Raw genomic sequence first — 6,016 nt, 5'->3', positions numbered from 1 at the left:
ATGGTTCCAGAGGACCTTTTGTCTGTAGACTTGCCTTTGAATATGGCAAAGCCACCCACACAACAAAAAACTGCCTTCCACCTCATTAGCTTCCTGGACACTACTCTGGGGTGTCGATTGTCTTATCCTGTCAAGACAGGTAGACTGAACCCTACCCTCACAGGAAATCGTTGGGCCTCATCGACTCAGCAGCTAAAGGCAAGTATTGCTTCTAAGACTGGTATTTGCCAAAGACTACAGAGAGTCTTGGATTGCCTGCATAGAAAAAAAAAAGCTGTCTCATTTCTGTTCATTTACTTATCCCTCTCAGATCTGTCTGATGGCATTTGATAACTCAAGATACTGGTAGTTCATTCCTTTATTAAGTTTCCTGCTAAAAATACTGACAGGTGTGCCTCTTTCACAGGCTCCATAGTTCAGGATTAACAGGTTTCAGGTGTATCTTTAGAGGTTCAGAGCTTCCAATTTCCTTTAATTATCTTCTAAAATGTTCATGCCTTTTAACCTAAAGCCAGAGCCTTTTGCTGTGACACCAAGATGTAAATCTGTTCCAGTTGTCTTACAGATACCTGCAGGTTCCTGGAAAACATCCTGCTGCTATATCAAGAAATCAGGTCTGGTAAAAAACAGTCTCCAGAGCCTATTTTAACCCACACCCATTTTGAAGCCTAGTTTACAGGTCACTCCTGCTGTCTGGGCCAAGACTAACTTATCTAGGGCTCTCTAGATAACTAGATAATGCCAGCACCTGTACCAACTCCTGGGACTTCACCTTTGGTATCACCCCTCCTGGCTCAAACGGACATCTACCCAACAACTAAAATCTGTTTGTTTTTTTTTTTTAGTTGTTCTTGTGTCTCACTTATTTACCCGCGCCTCTCCTATACAACCAGGGCATTTCTCTGTTCCATTCTTTCTGGCAGTTAATCACCCTTCCCATGGATAACCCCATAGGAATAACAATCTATTTTTTTCTCCTAACAACGTGCCTTCACTTCTCCCTCAAGGAACAGATGCTTGAGGTCCCCAAAATGGCAGTTAACTGGATGTCTCTCCAGCAACAGCTCCTGCTAAGCCCACCAACTCCCAACTCTCCCCTCCCCAACTTTGCCCCATGCCTGTAGGAAGTAGCCAGACTTCAGCCAGCGCCTCTATACCCAAAGAGTCTGAGGTGTTTGGGTGGAAGCTTCACCTCAGCCCCTGGCTTCCATATACCCACAGAGTCTGGAATGTTTGGGTGGAAAGTTCCATTCCAAGACCTCCCCTGGGAGTTGCCTCAGTCCAGACTTCACCTCCGAGAAAGCCTGCCAAACAGTGACCCCTCCCCAGAGATGTTCAAGACCACTCCCACAGGGTATTTAAACTGCCCCCCAGAGAACAAACACATGGTTTTCCATCTTCCTTCCCCAGCTCCTCTCTAGGGGGCTAGAAGGCCACCGGGGAGCACTGGTATCCATTAAAACTGGGCTTTTTCTAATTTGATTTTATTGGGTCTGATTTGGATTATTGCGTCATCAGAGAGGCTTATCAGGGTGCAAAAACTTTTTAGAAACCTTTAAGGGGTGCAGTCTAGTGAGACATCTTCAGGCGAGTTGGGAATGTGTTTTCAAAAGAGATGGTGGGAACTACACCTGCCTAGTTCCCTGTAGGCCCAGTGCAATCTCTTGCTTTCACACATAATCCCACCATGGCCATCTGCCATGATATGATGCAGTCACCAGAGCTGATACAATGCCAGGTATACCACATCCTGGACACACCAAAACTGTGAGAAAAAAAAGCTCCCTTTTCCTTATGAGCAGCTTGCCTCTGGTGTTTCGTGACAGTGGCAAAATGTGACTAAGATAGAAATTAGATGTGAGGGAATGACCACCTCAACAAGCCTGGAGAGAAACAGAGTTTGGAACCGTTAAGGGAAGAGAATTACTAGAATGTATTTTCCATTTGACTCTTGGTGGGAGAGGGAAAAGAAAAAACAGCGACTCCATTTTCTGGGTTCTGAGTGATCGCAAACAACAGAGCAAGAACAAGCAAGAGGCAGGTCAGGAGTTCCCACTTGGTTAGATCCAAGCCACCAGTGAGATGCTAGAGGGGACGTTCTAGCCCTGTTAGATGCTGCCATGTTATTTGTAAGAGTTTTACAGAGATGTGATTGGTGTACAAAAAACTACATATGAGAAGTGTAGTTTGATAAGTTTTGACTATTATGAAAATAGTGACCACAACCATCAGCCGAGGGCTTAGATCCCCAGAACACAGGTGAAAGTGGAAAGAGAAAAGTGACTCCACACAATTGTCCTCAGATCACCACATGGGCACCCACACCCACATCAAACACATGCACAATGAAAAAATAAAAATATATCAAGTGTAATTTTTTATTAACTCTTTGAGAATTTTCATGCATCTATATGATCTTCATTCACCCCCTAACTCCTAGATCCATCCCCCTACTTTTTCCCAACTTCGTGTCCTCTTTATTTTTTTTTTATAACCCACTTTCCTAGTCAGGGTTACTACTGCTGTGATAAAACACTACAGCCAAAAGCAACTTAGAGAAGAAAAGGTTATTCGTCTTACATATCACAGTCCATTGTAGGGGAACCAAGGCAGGAATTCAAACACAGCAGGAACCTGGAGGCAGGAGATATTGCAGAAGCCATGGAGGGGTACTGCTTACTGACTTGCTCCTCATGGCTTACTCAGCCTACTGTCTCATAAAACCCAGGACCACCAGTCCAGGGGTTGAGTCACCCAAAATGGGCTTGGCCCTCCCATCAATCACTAATTAATAAATGCCCTATAGGTCTGCCTATAGCCCGGTTCTATAGAGGCATTTTCTCAATGGAGGCTCCTTCCTCTCAGGTGAGTCTAGTTTGTATCAAGATGGCATAAAAGTAGTCAGCACACTCAAGTACAATTTGTGTTCGTGTATACTCATGGATATGAAGTCATCCACTGGAAGATGGTTGACCTACCAGGAGCCACACCCATGAAGAAAACTGACTGTTCTTTCCCCAGAAGTTATTAACTGTCAGTAGGTCCTTACTTAGCTAGGGGCTGGGGCTCATGAATTAAATTTTTTTAAGTAAAATATTTTATAATTCTTTGCCAAAAATTTCCCTCAGCCCCGTAATCCGTCCATCCACGCTACCCCAGGTGTGTTCTCTGCTCTTGTCACTGTAGACTATGTAGTACTTCTTAAAGTTTTATAAAAACGAAAACATACAGTATAGATTTTGCTTGTTTGTTTTGTCATTGTTGGATTTTTGGTTTTTTTGAGACAGGGTTTCTCTGTGTAACAATCCTAGCTGTTCTGGATCTTCCTCTGTAGACCAGGCTGGCCTTAAGCTCACAGAGATCCTCCTGCTTCTGCTTCTGGAGTGCCAGGATTAAAGGTCTACGCCAACATGCTTGGCTTAGGTGTAGTTTCTATAGTCTTTTTCTTTTCTTTCGTGCAGCTTTTCACTTACAATTGTTTTGAATTCATATTGCATATTTCTTCATTCATTCATTTTTGTTAATGGTAGATAGTAATTCCAGAGTGTCTATAGGACTATTTATTTAGTCACCTACTAATGGCTCATTTCTGATTCAGGATTCTTAATAACAAGCTACTATAAACATCTTTACGTAAGTCTCTTTCTTGGTGGAAACCCATACATTTTTTTCTCTCTCACGTAGATACATATGGTGAGATGACTGGATCACATATACCATGGTTACAATACTACAGTGATACTCTGGTACTAACTATTTGATACAGACTCCACAGATCAAGAGCATCATTTCCAATAAGAGTCCCAATTCAGATGGCACCTGAACTTTTGATCAACTGGCTGCAAATGCCAGAGTCTTCATAACCTTGTCAGGTTTTATGATTCTCTTGACTGATTCACAGACCCAGCAAAATGTTGTGCATATGGCCTTGGGACAAAGAATATTAATTGGGACCAGTCAAATGAAGGGATACTGAGTCACTACAGGCTGTCCCTGTCCTCTGCTGGGCTCTGATAATCTAGAAGTCTCCCTGGAGGGTTTTTGCTTGTTTGTTTGTTTGTTTTTAGAGGGGGTGTTTTGAGACAGGGTTTCTCTGTGTAACCCTGGCCATCCTGGAACTCTCATTCTGTAGACTAGACTGGCCTTGAACTCAGAGATCCTCCTGCCTCTGCCTCTGGAGTGCTAGGATTAAAGGTGTATGCCACCACCTCCGGGCCTGGAGTCTTATTGTGTAGGCATGATTGATTGAATCATTGGCCATGGAACTGACGTCAGTCTTCAGCCCCTGCCTTCTCTGGAGGAGGTCAAGTTGCGTAACTGGCTTGATGCTGTATTCTCTAAACACACGACTGATCGGTCTCCAACATGAGAAGCCCCCTCCTGAGTCATCTTCTCCGTATAAAATCAGATTTAGTTCAGGGTACCTGTCAATAGCAAAGAGACTTCCATCATGGGAAAATTCCAAAGACTCGGAAGCTCTCTCCCAGGAAGATAACCAGAATCCTTTATCTCATAGCCTCTCTGTTTTTGTTCAATAAGCATTGGTTGAATATATCACAGAGACTAAATTAATAAATACACGACCAGGAATAACTTGCTGATTGGCTACGACTGAAAGCAGACTCTAAGCAAAATGTGGGTTTGTATATTAAAAAAGACAGCTGTGGTGTCAGAGACTGAAGGACGCGCTCTAGGCACCCCACCATCAGGGCTTGGAAGCTGCATCTTCTCTCTGTTTGTCTCTATTTCATCTGCAGAAAGCCTAGTTTTTTTTTTCTTCCTCCTTGACAGGAAACTCTATGATTGAACTACTCTGAGTCATAGCTCATCCCCACGCCCACCCCTCTTAGCACAGAGTTCTAATTAGCCCTTTTAGAGTCCTGTGCTCAGCTCTGGGAGCAGTTTCTGTCCCAAGTGAAGGGACAATTGTCCAGGCCTTGAGCACATAGTTAGCACAGTGGTCTTCCATTATGATTAACAAGTGAAAGAGAACAATGAACACTAGATGAAGGCTAAACATGACAGATCTACCACGCTTCATATCTACTTCGCCTGCTGGTGTAGAGAGCAGTGCCCGCAAGTGTCGTCTTGCATAAGTAAATTATCCATAGCAGCCCAGGGAAGCAGGGGTGTATTTCACAGACAGCAGCCTGAGGCTTGGTAAGAATAAATTGCCAGGTAAAAAATGTTTAAAATGACGAGGACGGAATCTTTGAGCCACAAATCTAGGAATATACATATTTAGTTTGCACTTTCAAGCCCAGGAATAACTTTTTCCAGGGTTTTTTGTTTGTTTGTTTGTTTTTTGTTTTTTAAATTTCATTTTCTTTGTTTTAGTTTTTATTGACATGGTAATTGGTTTCTTTATGGCATTTCTTCATTTCAAAGTGTGTGTGTGTGTGTGTGTGTGTGTGTGTGTGTGTGTGTGTGTGTGTGTATGTGTTTGCACACAGGCCTAGAGAAGCAAGAAGAGGGCATTGGATAACCTGAAGCTGGAATTACAGTGGATTGTGAGCCCCCTGATGTGCTGGCAGCTATGGCAACTGAACTGAGGTCCTCTACAAGAGCAACAATTGCTCTTAACTGCTGAGCCATCTCTCCAAGCCTCACTGTTACTTTTTCATAACACTTTGTTGGGAGCTATGAACCCCCAGATCCTGAATTTCTTGTAATCAACGTGTTATGCTTGCAGCTGCTCTGAACATGAGACCCTCAGGAGTTCGTGATGGCAGGTAAGTGGTTTCTGGTGGGTTTGGCTGGGGCGTGGCTATCAGTTAACAACCCCTATATAAGTGGCTCTTGTACACAATAAAGGGGGGCATTCTTGGGGCATTCCTGTTTCAAGGATGACTCGTGTCTCTGTCTGTGCATCTTTGTGTATTTAAATCTCCAGGCCCTTGCCCGGCTCATGGATGGTCCTGTAGTGCAGGCGCCACACCACAGGCCTGGTGCTGTAGTACACAACCCTTGTTTCCGTCAATTCTCCTCCTTCACTTTCCTCTTTCCCCCTTCTTCC

This window comes from Myodes glareolus, chromosome 4, assembly GCF_982192425.1.
Source record: "Myodes glareolus chromosome 4, mMyoGla1.1, whole genome shotgun sequence".
Taxonomy (NCBI): Eukaryota; Metazoa; Chordata; class Mammalia; order Rodentia; family Cricetidae; genus Myodes; species Myodes glareolus.
Note: the sequence above shows the minus strand (reverse complement) of the source record.